This window comes from Protomyctophum bolini, assembly GCF_963924005.1.
Source record: "Protomyctophum bolini genome assembly, chromosome: 10".
Lineage (NCBI taxonomy): Eukaryota > Metazoa > Chordata > Actinopteri > Myctophiformes > Myctophidae > Protomyctophum > Protomyctophum bolini.
In genome coordinates this window covers 24,197,782-24,217,955 of record NC_137871.1, presented here as the reverse complement: position 1 = coordinate 24,217,955, position 20,174 = coordinate 24,197,782, and the positions used below count along the sequence as shown (strand labels likewise).

At 41.6% G+C, this 20,174-nt stretch overlaps 1 protein-coding gene across 1 annotated transcript in view; it reads left to right on the top strand.

Moving 5' to 3' along the window:
* LOC308323114 (ecto-NOX disulfide-thiol exchanger 2-like) overlaps window positions 1-20,174 on the top strand; it is a 144,864-nt gene that overhangs the window by 4,216 nt on the left and 120,474 nt on the right. The gene's annotated exons all lie outside the window — the stretch shown is intronic.

Here is a 20,174-nt window from a genome sequence, read left to right as displayed (position 1 = left end):
GCCTCATTTCCATTACCAGTTACCACGTGCCAGCCTGAGCTGGGTCGTGCAGGGCTGTGGTGAGTGTTGCTATAGTAACTCAACACCGCAGCCAGCTCTTAGGCCATGTTATGCTAGCTGAATGACAACTGTGAAAATAATATGGGTCAATATTTGATGAAGACCTAGTCCTAGTAGGTCGAAACGTTTGTTGCCTCTAAATAAAGTACGTCTCGGAGCTCTAGAAACTAGTGTGCGGATGTACTTTCTCTTCAACATTAATGCTGACACGTTTTTCCAATTGAAAATATTATTTTTGTCAAGCGTCATGCTCATAATTTAGCAGAAGTATCATTCAGACTAGTTTCATCTGCTTTGATAGAGACAGCTGACAGTCCAATCATGGGCAAGTCAATTTGAATACCCTGCCTCCACAAAATCCCATTCTAACGGATTGGTTGACTTCATTAACAGTTTGGTATGATTGATTATACAATGATGCTAAAAGGATATCAAAAAAGCCCTAAGGGCTTGTTTCCATTGTGGTCCTGTATTGGATCCTTGAGATGTACACCAAAATAAAGTTCCATTTCACTTTTAAAACATAGATAGTTATATAGAAATTAGAAACTTTAGAAAGATAACACAGAACGTTATTTTTCCTACTTTCTATGTCTACACTGTTGTGTAGACATAGAAGTAAATTGTGACATTCTGTAACAAATAAATATCTGGAGTTAAAGCGAAGAAAAGTTGTCCCCACTCCAATGTACAGTATCTGCTTGATGGTTGTTGTCATTGTTGGCAAAATTGAGAGAAGGTAATATGAGTGTCTTGTGAGTGAAGAATATGATTTGTAATATATTCTCAGAGGCAACCCTTGTCTAAATGTCAACTAATGCTGAGTTGCTGACTTGAGGACACCAAAGTGGAAAGCATTCCCCCAAAATGTGTGTGATCATTCATTACCCAAGCAGCCTTTGTTAAGACATACATCTGCTGCCAGGCACATTATGAGGTGCACTGCAGCATCTGTCCTCCGTATACAACTAGGTCACCTAGGTTTGAATACAATTTTGTGGCTTACGTTACCAAGGAAGGGACACATATTTTACCTTGCAGATCAAATTTGGTGGCATCTCTGGGGCATGATTCTATTACCCGTATTGAATGTTTCCAGATGGGGCACTAGCCTACTCGGGAACGATGCATGCCCCACCCCGTTACGCAATAACCTTTGTCATAGTAACCGTTATCGGTTTGTCTGTGTCCCTTTTATGCCCATATATGGAGTTCTGTATCAGAACATGGAGTCCAGGCCAGTCTGACGTTCTAGACTTGTTGCCAACAGAACTGTAGAGAAATTGAGTTTCTGTGATTAACCTGATCTTGGCGTTGTTCTGTTTCAAGTTTCAACGATGTGACCTGTTCCTATCTTCTAGTCCGGCAGCCGGGGTTATGGGGTGGGAAATTTGGTATATACTATATAGTCTTTTTTATTGACCTAAAATATTGTCTATAATATATACATATATATACATACATTCATGAATCCACTTGCTGACCGGCTGTCACTATTGGGATTTGTTTTTATAGTGTTTCTTGTGACCCTACCATTCACATCCTATGGCAGGCAAAAATGTCAAACTTTCCTTTTGCTTTAAGTAGGGTGTTTTCATGATTCTGAATTCATTCAAAGCATTCGTTTTGCACAAAATGCACTCCTTGGGCTAAAAACGGCCATAGACGTCATGACAAATGTGTTGAGGTCACCACATTTTATTTTGGGCACATTTGGGCAAGTGGCTATGGCTGTTTTTAGTGTTTTTTGTGTAAAACTAATGCTTGGAATGGATTCAGAATCATGAAACCCCCTAGTTTGACATTTTTGCCTGCCATAGGATGTTAGTGGTAGGGTCACAAAGAAACCCCTATAAAAGAAATTGCCCAATAGTGATAGCCAGTCAGCAAGTGGATTCACGAATGTATGTATATAGACAATATTTTAGGCCAATAAAAAAGACTATACCAAATTTCCCACTTTAAACAAAAGAAGCCTGTCTGCTGCCGGACTATTCTATCTATTCTACAGTATCACATCAGTTGAGCCAATTTTTCTCCTCTTTTTGAGTCTGGAAGGAAGCCATGAAGGCCACTGATTGTAGAACCTAGAACAGGTGTGGGCAACTTTGATGATGGAGAGGGCCACTATATTTACACACTCACTCCAGAGGGCAGCATTGAATATTGTTCCTGTCGGGCAGAAAACCTCATTTCCAAATTTTACTTATTTTCTTGTGTAAATTAAATAATGCCCTATATACATCGTCATTCTACTATGTCACGCAAGAGTAGCAATAATATGTCCTTCAAGCTAAAACATGTTGCAGTGAGACACATTTTGAGCTTGTAGTTTTGAATTAGAATCCTGAAATATAACATTTTGATTTAATTTCAAATGCATTAGTTATACTAATGTTAACTTTATGAACTTAAATACAAATACAATGGACATAAAAAAGGCAATAACATTTTAATACTACTAGTCATTCAACTACTAATATAGACTGAAGTAATTCAAGCGGGTCATGTGTATGGAATTGTAACAGCTGAAATTAATATAGCAGTTTTCTGATATTAGTGAAAGTGGGGGCCGCATGTGGCCACCAGTCTGCCAGTTGCCCACATATGACCTAGAATGTATTATGGGTGTCTGTATAACGGTCATGTCAGCAGGTTGGGCTTCATTAATTTGGTCTGATTGATTCAGCAACCAGGTGGTTCTGACCTTGCTTTACACAAATAAGACCTGCATCCATATGTTATCTGATCTGTTGCCTCTGTTGAGGCATAGTACCTGATATATTGACAGCACTGAACATGGCTGTAGGCTATGTGGACATTAATGCTCCGGTGACTGATGTGATTTGTGATCTTCATGCATCATGTAGCATATCGCGTTCCCTAATATTTAATGCAGCTTTAGCCCAATTTGTGGCCACAGTATTAAAACTTTATGGACTGTTGCATTCTCATTACTGAGATAAAATGGGATTACGTTTTTGCATTTTGAATGGGATTAGATAAATAACCTTTCTAATAATAGTCATTGGTTAACCTGGCAACAACTGTATGGGCAAATCTCATACTGGGCTTCTCCCTCTTTTCCGCTAACCTCTCCTGTGTCATCCACTTCATTCAGCTGAAAATGCTTTATTCAAGCCAGACAATCATCTACTGTTTTTTGTCCCCCCTCCCTCTGCAGTGTTTATTTAACTCTGAAAAGTGTACTGTATGGTGTACACATGATGATGGGTACATTTGGTTCCATTTGTACACATTTGAATTAAATGAACAATAAGACTTTTACTGTGTATGAATTCACACATTACAGCTTCTTCCCTATATGCACAACTTGCAGCGGACAATAATGTTCATCTCGTCTTTATCACGGACATACTCAAAATAATGCGAATGCTTCCAAGTATTGAATGTAACGCTTTTTTGTCTCTTCTCTCTTGCAGTGCAGTCTAACACGCAGTACCGGTTCTAGGCCTTTTGAGGCCCTAGGCAACATATTATACAGAGGCCCCCCCCTCCTGCTTTGCCACGCCGGATAAAAAATGTAAATTTGCCATGAAAATGCTTAAATCTGGTGCACTTTGAGATCAAAATTAAGAAGCTAGGTGGGGGCCACATGTGGCCAGTAGCCCATGTAAGGGATAAATCTTCTCCCTGTGACGAGGCCCCCTCAGTGGTTGAGGCCCTAGGCGACCGCCTAGCTCGCCTATGCCTAGAACCGGCCCTGTTGGTTTATATCATGCAGAATGAGTCTGTGATGTGATAGGTTAGTTTATATCACACAGAATGAGTCTGTGATGTGATAGGTTGGTTTATATGACGCAGAATGAGTCTGTGATGTGATAGGTTGGTTTATATCACGCAGAATGAGTCTGTGATGTGATAGGTTGGTTTATATCACGCAGAATGAGTCTGTGATGTGATAGGTTAGTTTATATCAAGCAGAATGAGTCTGTGATGTGATAGGTTGCTTTATATCACGCAGAATGAGTCTGTGATGTGATAGGTTCGTTTATATCAAGCAGAATGAGTCTGTGATGTGATAGGTTGGTTTATATCACGCAGAATGAGTCTGTGATGTGATAGGTTAGTTTATATCACGCAGAATGAGTCTGTGATGTGATAGGTTGGTTTATATCACGCAGAATGAGTCTGTGATGTGATAGGTTCGTTTATATCAAGCAGAATGAGTCTGTGATGTGATAGGTTGGTTTATATCACGCAGAATGAGTCTGTGATGTGATAGGTTGGTTTATATCACGCAGAATGAGTCTGTGATGTGATAGGTTCGTTTATATCATGCAGAATGAGTCTGTGATGTGATAGGTTCGTTTATATCATGCAGAATGAGTCTGTGATGTCATAGTAGATCCACCCTGGGCAAGACCTAAGCTGAAAAGACTATCAGCGGATGTTGTGGGATTTTAGCGGAAGTGAAATCGTTGATGCTTTACAAATCAGTTTACATTCTCCGCGAATGAAACAAGTGTTGTGATTGGTCGGGAAAATATCGTATCCGGAGGATACAACCGCCGATAGCTTCTCTGCCTTAGGTTGTGACCAGGCTTTTCTTTTCGCAGATAAGTAAGCCTGGGACCGAGGCTATAGTAGATCTACAAGCTCACAACGCGCGGCACTGCGAGTGGTCAACACTCGTGTCAAACTACAACTCAGTGCTTTTATAGTGTGATGTGTTCTGGGCAGACAGACAGACCTGTAGTAAGTCTCATGGTCGGGGGGGTAGGACCAAGTCTCATGGGATTTGGGATTTGTTTATAAACATTTTGGTATTTGTTTATAAACATTTGTGATTTGTTTATAAACATTTGTGATTTGTTTATAAAAACTTGTGATTTGTTTATAAACATTTTGGGATTTGTTTTTAAACATTTGGGATTTGTTTATAAACATTTGGGATTTGTTTACAAACATTTGGGATTTGTTTATAAACATTTGGGATTTGTAAGTCTCATGGGGGGGGGGGGTAGGACCACTTCCAGTTGAGCTGTAGTAAGTCTCATGGTCGGGGGGGTAGGACCAAGTCTCATGGGATTTGGGATTTGTTTATAAACATTTTGGTATTTGTTTATAAACATTTGTGATTTGTTTATAAACATTTGTGATTTGTTTATAAACATTTGTGATTTGTTTATAAACATTTTGGGATTTGTTTATAAACATTTGTTTGTTTATAAACATTTGGGATTTGTAAGTCTCATGGGGGGGGTAGGAGTAACACGAGTTACACACTAGTTTGTTGTTCAGCATTCCGGGCGGTTTAAGGCCTTCTGCATCCAATACTTCACACGTACAGACGCATCGTTTCCGTATCCGTCGTAGAGTCTAGATCTGATCAGCAGCCTGCAACTCCGCAGGCAGGATTGCCTTATTTTCAGGTTTATGTGCACCACGGGTAAACTATTTAATTAGACATTTTGTAGAAATACTAACTTAATTAATCTTACTTGTTCTCCAGGGCTCGCTTTCTTTTCTACTTTAATCAAAAACTTTATTGGGTGAAAATAATTCTGTTTCAGAAGTTTAATTGTCTCTTCCAAGCACAAGAATGTTGCATACCAGGAGACTTTAAAATAGCTCAGCAGCTTAAGTCGTGTTTCATGTAGCCTAACATGTGAGATAAATGCAAGAATGCAGATGATGAGTGAAACATCTAGGGTTCCTCCGCAAGTATGGAAAGTATGGAATTTCATTTAATACTTTTCCAGGCCTGGAAAAGTATGGCAAATGTAAAATAATGTATGGAAAAATATTTATGGTTCCAGATTATTACTGCTGTTCTGTTTTCCCGGGTAGGGGGCTCAGGGTGAGACTCCTGGTCCCTGACCGGTCAGTGATTCCAGCTTGTGCTGTTGCAGCCCGGCCGAGGGGCCTCAGTTCCTGGACATCTGATGGGACGAGTGGCCCCCTCCCTACCCTGGAGGTATTGGGAGGAGGGCAGAGGGGAGGCTGCTGGGCTCCACGCCTTAGAGCTTCAGGTGGCCCCAGGGGCGTCATGTTTCAATAATGATCGTGAGTGCTCAAAGTGAGGGCAGCAGAACAAACGCCACCTTATTAGCATTTGAATGCCCACGTTGGGCGGCCCAACACCTCTTGCCCAAGCGCCCCCGTAAAGGTGTGTGACTACGTGACATTTTGAGCAGGGGGAGGGGAAAGGGAGGCGAAATTCAGTCTTCATAATACGTGGGACGGTGGGTGCATATTGGCATATTATTTTAACCGTGGGTGTTTCAGCTACCAGGCACCCCCGGAGTCTCCGCCACTGGGTGGCCCGCTGGCCATCTCTACCCACCCAGGGAGCCCCTCTCCTGGCACGGAGGTGTCAGGGGAAGGAGCTGCACCCCCCTAGCCGGCCGCCCTGGAAGTCCCTCTGACACTGAATCGTCCACTTTTTCTCTCCGACACCTCGGTTTTCCGGCCGCAGCTTACCCGGGGAGTGACCAGAAAGTATGGAATTTTGAAATTCCAGATGTGTAGGAACCCTGAACATAGGGCTATCACGATTATGCCATTTTACGTGAAGATGGTGCAAGATGGAGCCCCTGGTCCCTTGTCCCCTTGTCTCTGTCCCTTTCCCTTGTCTCTGTCCCTTTCCCTTCTCTCTTGGTGTCTCTCCTCTTTGTCTCTCTTGTCTCAGCATGTTGGTCAGTGTTGCCAAGGCCTTCTGACACCTTTGATAGTGGTGTTGTCCTTGAGGCTTTTAGCCAGGCAGGCTCACACTGCAATTATCCAGAACTCACTTGGTTTTCAATAGAGTTTCATAATGATTTATGTTGCCTCGTGTAAAGAAAATGGGATCCGGGGCCCAAATATTGGCTAGTCGTTGATTTAATTTAATACATTCTAATTTTACACTGACTGAATAAATTTCAGACGGTACAATGTCCCACTTTTAGGAAAGAAGGAAAGAAGTGGGTCACAAACTTGGACAGACTGAGGGGACAAATTGGACAGACTGAGGGGACTATTTTGGGACTATTTCTTTTACTTTTCGACCATGAACAAATTACACCTCCCTCCGTACACGTGCAAGTAGTGTTTTACACAATACTTTTTGTCAGCCACCATTTGTTTGTCAAGAAAGAAAGCCATTTAACCCCAGCGTTCAAGACAACCTTTCAAGGTGAAAGCTTCCATGGGGCAGATGATTTTAAATGGTAAATGGTACATTTATATAGAGCCTTTAACCAAGGCACTTTACAGAGATTGTGCATTACATTCAAGCACACATTCATACACCGATGGTGGCGGAAACCATGCAAGGCACCAACCAGCACATCAGGAGCAATTAGGGGTTCAGTGTCTTGCTCAAGGACACTTCGACACTAACTCTGGGGGAGCCCGGGTTTGAACTGGCAACCTTGCGGTTACCATCAGGCCACTCTACCGCTTGCCACTCTACCCCTTACGCGTTAAGTTAGAAATTAGGACAACATCGGCATTCTGATCAAAACCAAAAAATAGCAAAAATGTCAGATCTGCATCTGCAATCTCAGCTATTTCCTAATTTTTTTTACTTTTTGTTTTCATATTTAAGTTATTGTCATATCTGCCCAATCTTTCATTAGGAAGCCTAAAGGCAAAAAATAAATGTAATTTGTATTCATAGGGTTCCATTGTTCTATGACAGAAACGCAATTACATCGTTAATCGCAATGTTTGTAACAATTAAACGTCAACTTACATTTTGTAATCGTGATGGCCCTAATCCTGACCTAGATAAGAGAAATCATAACAACCACCTGAATCACCTGCATGGTCACACAGGATAAGACTGTCATCCATTTCCCTCCTCCCTCACATATATCCATAATGCTCTGACATGCACTGTATTATGTCAGTCTTCCAGATTACCTCCCCCCCCCCCCCCCCACACACACACACACACACACACGCAAACACACCCTCTTAGGTTGCACCTACGTTTCCAGGAAACAGATATGCACAACAGACGAAAGGGACTACAGTCGAATGTTCATCAACGTCTTGCCGGTTATTAATTAGAACAGTCATTTGACATTGGAGAGGGAAGGAGAGAGAGTGAAGAAAGATGATCCAGGCTGATATGGAGAGGACATTAGGTGCTGTTGAGTTACCTGAATGAACATTTATTACGCTGAGGCCGCTGTGAATTGCTCTGTTTGTAATTCATCAGATCAATGGATCTACCATCAAGTAGCCTACTACGTGCTCTCTCCATGTACACGTTAGTTTTCTAGGTGTGAAGTGATAGCATGCCTCCAGGTTCTATTGTATAGGAGCATGAAGTCCAACACTAGGCTTGAGATATGTGGCATACATACTGTGGTATGGAATATATTAGTGGCATCTTCCCCATCGTTACCGAGGGCTATATCACTATATGTTTCAGCCAGAGAGGAAAATATAGAATACCGAATATACATTGAAGAGTACATAAACAATGTATTTCATCAAACCAACACAATTCCTCCTACGTAGCCTTTTCCTTTTGCTTGGCCTGTCTGCTGCTGACAAATATAAAAGATTAGTAGAGGCCTACAAGTCTAAATATAATATCTCACATTTTATTACACTGCACTCTATGCTTCTTTAACAGCAGACGCCGGCACACCACCACTTCCCATTTCACGTTTGGAAAAAGCCTCCCCCCAACAGTTGTTGGCATCTCCGCTGTCTCTCTTTTCAATATACAGCAATAACAATGTACTGTATTTGCACTGGAAACTCTGTTTACTGTTTACAATAGCAACCTGGCAGATTAACATCGCCTTTTGTTTGTCAGATTTGCTGCTCATTACATTGAAGCCAACCTTTTTCTTCTTTTTTATGTCAGCATTATTGGCAGGGATGCCAGTTTGAGGATTCTGAGCAACATAGTGTATTGAATAAAGCTTAGGGGTAAACAGTGGAGTTGGGCCAGTCTATCAAAACAATGTGGCAGCCTGGCAGGCGCCTCTACAGCTTTTTAGTGCCATATGCTTCATAAAAATGAAGAGAAAAAAATTATACCCATTTATTTAACCAGAGATTTAAGACATGGACAGACTTTCTTTCCTTCAGCGGATGCTGCTGATGCATCTCTTCTGTAGGGATAAGACCCTGCTCTTACCTATGGTCATGATTGAAGTGTGAGTCATGACTGAAATAATACGTTTGCAGATACAATAAATTAGTTTTCTCAGGTGGGTGGCTGGCATCTCCTTTTAAAGATTGGTTGAGAATTCAGTCACCCGAGAGGAACTTGGAGTAGAGCCACTACTCCTTTGCTTGGAAAGGAGCCAGCTTAGGTGTTTCAAGCATCTAGTACGGATGCCTCTTGAGTGTCTTCCCTAGGGAGGTCCTTGCGGCATTTCCCACTGCGAGGTAGTGTTGATTTCGTCGCCTAAAAGGAAGGGACTAGTGGAGATTTGAGAAGAGTAATTTTATGTTTGGTTGCTCTCGTGCAGATCTACAAGCTCAAAAGCGATGTGTCGTGAGCATTTAGATCAGGCATCAACTCAAGGCCTGCCAAATTACATTTTTGTTGACAAAATCGACTGTAGATTTAGTCGACTAAAATCTTATGATATTTAGTCGACATACTTTCAGATGATTAAAACAAAATGGAATTGTATTCAAAAGACTATGACTAAATAAAAGTATTCTGTCAAAATCAACACTGGGAGGAGACCCCGGGGCAGACCAAGGACCAGCTGGCCTGGGAACGCCTCGGGATCCGCCAGGAGGAAGTTGCTAATGTTGCTCTGGAGATGGAATGCTGGAAATCTCTGCTGGAACCTGTTGACCCTGCGAACTGACTCTGCAGATGGATGAAAAATGTGGGAAAACTGTGAAGAAAAATGTGAGGAAATGGCTTCCTTTCCAGTGTTTAACCCCATCACAGGCAAGTTGCTCATAGTGGCAGTGAGGTTCTTCTGGCCCACAAAGACTACAGAGAGAAACTGAAACGGTCTCTGAGGAGACTCTTCTGTCACTCAACATTCCTCACAGCTGCCAGCATAGAATTTATAGAATTTATAGATTCGTGTTATAGAATCCTGTGGGACCCCAGTTAAGTGCCTTGCAGAGTCGAACGTAATCGACGCAAGAATATACGCAACGAAGGGTGAGAGAAATTTCTCCCTTGCATCACGTCAGTTACGTGATCTGTCTCGTTCCGTTGGGTTGGGATCCGATCTCATCTGGGGATAGAGGAGAGAAGGAGAAGGACATGCATGGTATGTACACTGCTGATATGCTCAACCTTCTTCTTGAAGTAGGTGACAAAAGCAGAGAGGGATTAAGTGGGGGGGAGGGGGTTTAAGTAGGGAGGAGAAAGTGGAGAAGAGCTTCCTTGGGTTAGAGGTGCAGGATTGGATTTTGGTGTGGTAGAAAAAGAGGTAGCTTTGTCTTGCACCACTTCCTTTTTGGCTGCCCTGAGAGGTGTTCGTTCAGATCTGAGGGTTTCAGATAACTAGGGAGCCGGTGGACATGAGCGAGGTGGCCTGGATGTGAGAGGACAGTGTTGGTCAAATGCAGATGAGATAGTGGAGATGAGAGAGAGGGGAAGGAGGGTAGAGAGGAGAGTATAGAGGACAAAAGGGAGGGGGCATCTGAGCCAGGAGTAAAAAGCTTACAAGTAAGTGACCAAGGATCAGGTGTTAGTGGCATGCCCTTCCAAGTCCACTTGGCATAACTCACCCCTTTGCACTTGTTGTGAACCTTTGCATGCAACATTACATGAGCTTACGCTCACACATTAGCCACAGCTATTTTCATAGCTCCATTCTAAGCTGTCATTCCTTTCTGCAAAACAGACATGGCTGTACAAATACTGTGAACGCAACACCACTTTGATTAAATATGAGTGTTTTTAATTGTTATGACTGTCACACAAGCTAAATATAGACTTTGCAACTCATAGCACTGTAGAGACTGAGTCCATCTGGTAATCAGAAGGTCTCTGGTTCGCCTCCCGGTTGGCTTATTTCTACGTGTCTAAGTGTACGTGGACAACAACACTTAAACCCTGAAGTTCTGCTCCCCCTGATCGCTCATCTTGACCATCTGAGCAACTTACAGTTCACAGACTGTGTGACACTAGCCAAGTTGGCTGTCTTCATTAATATTTTACCAACCAGGATGAATCAGACTGGCATTGTGGATATTTCTATTGTAGTTATCGTGTTTGGTGTGAACCAAGCCCCCAGAGCAGCTGGCCAATGTTGCCAAACTCTACTGGCCAAAGCTGGAACTGCAGGCGGGTGTTTTTTTCCCCCGTACATGTAACACGAGTAAACCCCGCACAGCTGAGGTTTAACACAGAATGCTCGTTAGCACTTCCACATTATGGACATGTGTCCAAATAATAAGAATGCCGAAGTAGAGCGTTCTTCCGGGTCCTTCAAACGCCACTGAGCAGCTTCCATTGAAATAAATAGTGGGGGGCGTGGCTGTCCGCTCTATAGCATATAACTCGATGGTGTGAATGGGCCGGGCCTTAAGACTTTTGTTTATTCCATGTGATTCCCCTTGCAGATTTTGTTAATTGATCTGTGGCTTGTTCACTTTTTCATCATCAATAGTATTCGTGTTGGGAATCTTCCTGTCCTAATCTCTAATGTTAACACTGGCTAGTGGCTAGCATTGTGTCTCATGCTTTGCCACTCTAGATGATTACAAATATCTTTGAGATCTCTCTCCCACATCAGGATAGGATTTCTATTAACCCAATTGAAAAGCAATTGAAGTAGAATAGCTTCAACAATCTCTTGTTCATTATTTCTCATTCTATTATTTAAAGTACCGTAATTTCCGTACTATAAGCCGCTACTTTTTTCCCATGCTTTGAACTATACAACACTCAACAGTGCCGCTAATCTATGGATTTTTACAGCTAACGGCCACTAGTGGACCTTCTAAATCTATCTCTATGGCCACTTGCTGCTTATAGTCCAGTGTGGCTTGTATATGTACACATTTGTTTTTTTCCCTAAATTTAGCTGGTGCAGCTTATATTCAGGTGCGCTTTATAGTCTGGAAATTACGGTACTTAAGTCAAAGTCATCATAAACATATAAAACAAACTATCACGTAGTGTCACAGTGATGTGTTTGCCTTGTCCTTTTTTGTGTTTCTGATGTGTTTCTGATGTGTTTAACTCAAGACCCAAAGGAGAAATTTGCCTGGGACCCAAACTAGTGAAAATTGTAGATTGATCCATGATCCTTAAATGATCATGGCTCATGTGGTTTACACACATTCTGTAAGCTAAATGTTAGCGACTTAGCGTACAGAGTGTGCGGCTGGGTGCAGCTTATCATAAATTATGTGCTTGTTTAAATATAAAGCTATTTGAAAGAGATCAGCAGGGTTACAAAGGTTTGGTAATTTTCTGGAAATTTGCAAGGGAAGGTACGCTCAGCTCTGGAATTTGGGGAGTTTTGGACATAAAAATTATTCATTTTAATAGTGAACCTATTTAGTGAAAAATACACAAAGAAAGCAATATTAGGTCTTATGGCTATTCTTTTGGTTAAAACGTATATGCCCATTTAATTAAATTGTAACTGCTTACTGCACTGCGTACAGATGATGTAGATGAGGTAGATGTATTTTGACAGCATCCCATTAATTAGGAATTCAATAAAATTGCAATTCTCTGCATGTATTTTTCCATCACATATGCAGCCCACTCTTCTGTCAACACTACTGCACTTGTTGGGGCAAATGACTAGTACATTCTTTCAGGAAGGTTTTGATTATATTATTATTCTCATTAATTCCCATGGAAAGTTTCCTCCTTGAATCTTCGTGATTTTTTGCAATGCTTCAGCATCCATTCACAACCTTTTTCTTTTTTAGTTGCTTGTGAAAATAAATACTGTAGTGTTTAGCCTAGTATCCATATTATTGGCTGGTCATAATGGAGAACATTCAGATTTTAGTAAATGTTGGAGACGGAGTCTGAGGAGATACTGTATTTATTTACTACTAGGCAGGAACAATTAAATGGTTATGAGTCCCATAATATTTCATAGCAACATTAACATTCATCTGTTTTGAATTGGTGTATGCTGTTCAAGGTCATAGAAAGACTTTGCTTCTATAGTGCATGTTGCTATATTATGATGAGCTGGTTATAATATGCTGGTAGATTGCTGCTGTGTCATGTCCTCTCCTCCAGTGGCAGAGATATTTGCCTTGTTTGTGGGCACGCACGCACGCACACACATACACAGACGTTTTATCTCTTCAACAAAAGTTAATTTAATTTCAGTCTCTTATAGTTGCTTATTTTTAAGTGGTGCCCAGCTGCTTCTATAAGTGGCTTTGTCTCTCTTTGTCTGTAGTGCGAACACCTGCAACTGATTAGCAACTGATTACAACACAAAGACCACAGCGCCACTCAAAGACACACATGCACACACTGGCCGTATGTTTGCATGCAAAGGGCGAGCGAGCACGGACACACGGCTGCCACTTGTACATAAACGCACACACACACACACACACACACTGGAAGGCAAAGCGTGAACACACGCGCACACACACACACACACACTGTGCACACTCACACTCACTCAAGACGCACGTGGCATACATGCACGAGTAGCATGACACCGTGGGGACGACTCACTGGCCTGAGCTCGCTCAGGGGTTGTATAGATTGTACAATTTCACATGTGGATGTAATTCCTTTACATTGAATGGGGTGATTCATCGTAGATCCGGTGCACTGCAATACCGATTTGCCATTTGCTTCACACACAGGTGTTTGGCAGCCTGTTGAAATGAATGGTCAAGGATTTAAATTGTTCCTGTACATTAATATACACCTGGAAATGTATGTGGTATTAACGGGTTCATTGTGGGAGTTTTGCGACTAAAATGGGAATGCACTTTCACATATGCACAATCCCACATAACCGATTTCTGCATTTGCTTTTTCATACTGTATATCCGGACGGAGAATCACATAACGATGTGTATGGCATGCATATATATTTAGTGTGGATACTGCTCAAGCTTTCATATATACGGTATAGCCCCTGGCATTTCTACCCTCCGCAGGTCTTATTTTATTTTCAATCGCTCCCAATCAGAGGCAACCACCCTGTCAACAGCAGCAGTCTAATGGGTGAGGGATTCTTTACCCCCACCCCACTCTGTCACCTGAGGCAAAGGAGGCCTGCTGGGGGAACAGACACAATGTTTATCTGGGGAGACAGGCATTGCCTGCATCGCCATGCCAATAGAGACAGCAGCACAGAGCTCCATGGTTCACAGCCAGATAAGCCCTGCAGACAGAGCAATGCTACAGCTACACCCCACTCACTACAATGGATGAGAGGAAACAAGTTCCTTGTATGTGACTTGTGGTTATGTCAGGACTACTGGAGGCACACACACGTATAGGAAATAAATAACCAGAGATAAAACGTTAGTTTTAACATTGCAAAAGGCTGGGGCGGGTAGAACAACAATTCAAATTTCCCCTGAACTGGGTCACACAATTGATCTATTGGCTGACTATTAGACCTAGGGACACAGAAAGCACAGGGAGGAGGGGTTTATCCCAGTCTGAGGATCCTCTGTCCTTGCCCCTGTAGCATCCCTTCGACCCCTGCGGAGGGCACTGCTGCCTGGTGCACTCCACAGACTTAACTCTAACCTCGCCTACAAGGCATTCAATTTCAGACCGTTTTATTTTCCCCAAAGAAGCACTGTGAAACTGTTTCGGTGCAGTGTAAGTGAGTCAACATTGACACTATAGGGTTAAGACCCTCCGGTTCCTTTGATGGTTCGCTACTCTTTCTTTGTTGATTTGGGACTTAGAGTACACATATTTTGGCTTTGCAGCCTTTGATTGATGTGGTATTAGAAATAACAACGTGAAGATCAGTGATCACATGTCTGTGAAGCCACGTTTAAAACCACGTTCTGTCTCTCCACCTTTAAAGGAAGCTTGTGATCAAGACCAGGGACATTGACTCCTTGTTGGTCAACCATGGCATGGCATGCACATTTAAATCACACAGTGCTACTGTAGCACTTCATTTCTGCAACATCCAGCATGTCCTCATGCATGTGAGAGAACTTGATCTCCCAAGACTCGGATATGACCATGAATAATGTGGTCTAAAACAGCCTCAGTGAATGCTTCCTGTCCTAGCTTTTCCATACTTTGGTAAATAAACCCCATAGATTTTCATCATAGACTAGAGCAAGACATTTTCACACATTTCATCATTTTTTAGGCCGGGGGGGTCAGGGTATTTTCAGTGTGTGAGTAGTTGAATTAAATTCTATCGCTGTGTTAGGTTGACCATTTCTGAATGGTGCAAGCCTTGCGTGAACGACATGAGATTGTGGAGGAGAAATCCATTACAGTGGTTAGTTACTACACAATGGCTTGAACTTGATACTGTTCCATAGCCCAAACTGGCGCTAAGCCTAAAGAAAGGGGGGACAAAACGTTCCACTGGTTACCTCCCCCAGAAAACCCATTTGGTACGAGTCACCTGTGGCCTGTGACGGACATCTGCAGTTTATGCACTAATAGCAGGAGGAGAAACTGAGCAATTCTGGTGATTGCATTTTTCTGGGGGCTTTTTTATTGTGTATTGTGTGTGTCAGCAACTTTTAGTATTTTCAGTGTCTGAGTAGTAGGTGTTAGATAGTAGTGTTAGTGTATAAGACTTTCATTGAATTCTCTCAATGTATTAGGTTGACCATAATCTGAATGGTGAAAGCCTTGCAGTTAGTTAATAGTTACTAACTACACAGTGGCTTGAACTTGATGCTGTTAGTGTTACATAGCCCAAACTGCCCCCCGCAAAAAACTAAACTAATTTGGTATGAGTGGCCTGTGACGGTGTCATGCCCCTCGACGGAAAAGAGTATTTAGCATCATCTAGTGGTTGCTTTGAAGACTGCTGTCAGCTAATGTGTTCTAGTTTACTGTGTTGTTATTGGTAGCTGTGATCACATGTCACAAGCCTTTACTTCCTGGTCAGCCATTTTGTTTCACAAAACACAGTGGGCTGTATTTTGCGTGTCTTAAGTACCAGGTCTTATTACTTAACTTAAGACCTGGAGGCGTGGTCAATGCTCTTTGGCCACTCAGAATAGCCAAATGGCATTGATCACGCCTCCAGGTCTTAAGTTAAGTAATAAGACCTGGTACTTAAGACACGCAAAATACGGCCCAGTATGTTCTACAGATGTGACAGAATTATTGCATATCTTGCCATCCACCTGTTTTGAGCCTTGGAGAAGCTTTGTCTGTGAGTTTATGTTATGTTTCATCTTTGAGATGAAGTAATGATGCATATTTTGCTGTTCTATCTTACATTTGTGAGATTTATGGTCAATTGTCTACCATGCCATTTGATATCACTTGTTTGTCATTTGTAATGCAGTGTTTTTGTCTAGCTGATTTAGGCATTACATTTATGTTTTATTGAGAGCTTTTTTGTGCATTTGTTTTCAGTTTCACAAATTGCTGGAAAAGCATTGTAAAGTTTATGAAGAAGGGTGAAGTAAACAACCAACAATTCTACATCCACGTCTCGTCAAGTCTTTCAATGCCTAGTACAAGTTCTGTTTAGCTATCTGTTACTCCGTGGAGCCACACACGGAGGAGACAGAATAGACGGACATCTGCCCTAATAGCAGAAGGCGAAAACTGAGCAATTCAGTTGATACATTTTTTTTTTGCCTTTTTTATTTATTGTGGATGTCAGCATAAGTTTTTGTGCTCGTCTGGCAAATTAACTTTATCACAGTGGCTCAAGACAATAGCATTGCTGAGCCAATTGCAGCACTCTGGGAACAGTAAAGCCATTTCGCTTCAGCAGGCCACTTAATAGCTTTGGCGGATGTAGAGTTTTGGAAATCCCTCAGTCACTTCACTGCCATGCCCACTGTAAATTTGTGGGGGGAAGGACAGCAGAGCTGTTTTAATCATACAGGCATGTCTCATGTCTGACTCTAAATTCCGTTTCAAAGGTAATAGCATTTAACAAATGCATGTGAAAGCACTATAATTGTAACATCAAGGTTCCCAAACGTTTCACAATATTGCCTCTTTAGGTAATATTTGGCAATGGCAATATTTCAACATTTTTATAGTATATTGTTTTGGTTACTTCGTCATAATGGTCAACTTATTATTAGTAGAGGTGCTCCTATCGGTAATCGGATGATTTTCACTCCAAGTGACTCGATCAGCAATTTATATATTATTTTATACCATTTAAGTGGTATAAAAGTCAATCAGATATATAGTACAATATCGTTTTGTCCCCACACGACTTGATATCTGATTGTGATTAGCCTTTTTGGTTGTTTCTCTCTCTATCTCTCTAAACTTTCCTGAAACTGCAATGATGGAGCTTGAATGACAAAGAATTTCACCCTCTTTTTTTTACACTTTTGTGTTTACTACCAAATCAAGCATGCAAGATTGAAAATAAGGCATTCATTGAACAATTAATATAATAGTTTGAAACAATTTAGGACTCAAATGACTCACCGTATTTTGTATCACCTAACAAGTCAGCATAGCCATCACTCCTGATGTAATGGTTTATTAAATGAACAAAGGAAAGTATTTGAGTGTTTGGGCAAATATAGCATAGTAAAAGCAAAATGCTGTTCCTATTTTTACACATCATATTCAATTTTATTGGGCAAACAAACTGCAACAATTCTGAATCAACTTACTACTACATTATATATTTTTTAAATGTTATTGAACCAGGTTACGTTGCTTTGTAGTGAATTTGTCTCTCTCTTCAAACTTGAAATGATGCCATTTTCACATACAGTAACAGCATGCTTCCTGCACCATGCTGTTCATTCTGGATCTTCAAAACCTAAGTAACCATCTCAAGGATTAATTGTGGCAGCATGCTGCAGGGTTCCCAGCAGTTCAACCCTCCTGGTAGGGAGGGCCGGTCTCTGTGTCCAACCAGTTAATTAGTAGTTAACTTTAGATTAGAGCTGAATGAAAAAGCAGAGCATGGCTCATCAGCTCTGAAATCAAAAGGCTGCACCCAAGTCTGGGTCTGAAGTGAACACAGTGGGTGAATGAGGACGCCGCCTCATTTCTTGCAGTTATTCAGCCCGACTGAAATCATCAGGGAAATGAGCAGTGTTCTTTCTTTCTCATGAATGACATGATGGTGCAGTCACTTTTAGAACATTTCAATTTAAACTTTTAGAGATGTGAATTATCCTACATTGTATGTAAATTATGGACATTCCCATGTCAAATCAGCCTTTTTAATGTTATGCGGTCCACAATATTGTTTTGGGAAGATAACAGAGGCAGTCATTTAGTACAGATAGTGGTCTCCCTATCACTTCTTCCCCCTCCATACAGTCCCATTATCCTTGTCTGCCTTCAGCTCTTCTTTCTTCACTGACATGAGTAGTTGTGACAAGGAGGGCTGAACCCATCTACCACTTTACACGCAAGACTTCACCCCTCCCCTTTTCAGCTCCATTGACTGCGATGTCGGTCAGTTCCTCTGTCGGTCCATCACTTTGGTCCCTACCAACATATCTCAAAACTACTGCCTTTATTTTGAATATTTTCCCTTTACTAAAGAGCTGGACAGCCAGGTAGACCACTGAACATTATAGCAATGAACTATGACCTTAGATTGGTTCCTCTGCATCTTTTATTTTGTCACTATTCAAGTATTATTTATGTTCCTTTTTGGTGGGTGAAATTCAATGTATTTGGCTCTGCTTAAATCCTATCTAGTACTGGAAGTTGGTTTGTGTGAGAAAGAGAGAAGTGATTTCCCCACTGCCTCCTATACTCCTTGGCCATGGATGTAAAATGGAACACGTGCCTATAGCTGTTAAACAAGGGACACTGGCTCCCAGCCCGCTCTTAAATAACAGGAGCCAGGCTCTTCCAAACCTGCCTTTCCTGGAGCTGTTTAGTCAAGGCTTTGAAGGGAGGGAGTCTCATACTGTACGCATTACTGTACGCATTTTCATTTTCTTCGTCGCTCAGAAGCCTATGGTAGCAATTATACTGTGCAATTATACAGTCAGAGTGCCTAGCCTTATATATATATATATATATATATGCCCTTAAAGCATTCATTGCCGATTAAGTGCTCTCTGTGTAGGATCAATGATAATATACATTCCGATTTATATGTTTTATTATTTTAATGAAAGTACCTGTTTCATTAGTATTTATTTTTAGCCCCGCTAGTGGTAGGGCTCCATATGGTTGTATGGTACTATCGTATGTCACTATGACTCTCACAACCATAAACAAACCCAGTTGTCTTGAGCCACAGATTCGACCTCTATGCCCTATATGGTCACATGCAATACGCAACCGATCAAATTCAAACTTGAGCGAGTGCGCTGCTTGCCACTAAGTTGTTCGGATAATCTGTACACACATATGGGCATGCCATTACACTGTCAGGGTATGGCCATATACTAATGACATCCGGGATTCCCTTATATGAGCATAAAGGGCACAAGGACTGATACATACAGACATCTATATATGGGCAAAAACGGGTACACCAAGTACTCTGACAAAGCCCCCGACACAATGACTCAGACATATCGGTCGGATCGGCGGTGCGACATTGGTGCAGAAGATGTCTCTAGTTATTGACATAACCTCTCTTGACCCTCGGATTGTCTTATGGGAAGAGGAATCAAGAGAATGAGAGGCTTACTTAGACGATGAGGGCTGTATTTTGCGTGTCTTAAGTACCAGGTCTTATTACCTAACTTGAGTAAACTAAAGACCTGGAGGCGTGATCAATGCTCTTTGGCCACTCAGAATAGCCAAATGGCATTGATCACTCCTCCAGGTCTTTAGTTTACTCAAGTTAGGTAATAAGACCTGGTACTTAGACACGCAAAATACAGCCCTGAGTCTCCTGTTGCTTTAATATTTTGAAAGGGTGTATGCAATATACTGACACTGAATGCCAGCTGAGCAGTGAGAATGTAATGACATGGTTGGGCTTCTGTGGGTCTGCTGTGCAGTCACAAGATGCTTGTTTATGTTTTATAGGATCCTACTGAACTTTAGAGACTGGTTGCAGATAAACTAATGCTGCCCAAAGCTGAAGTTAATG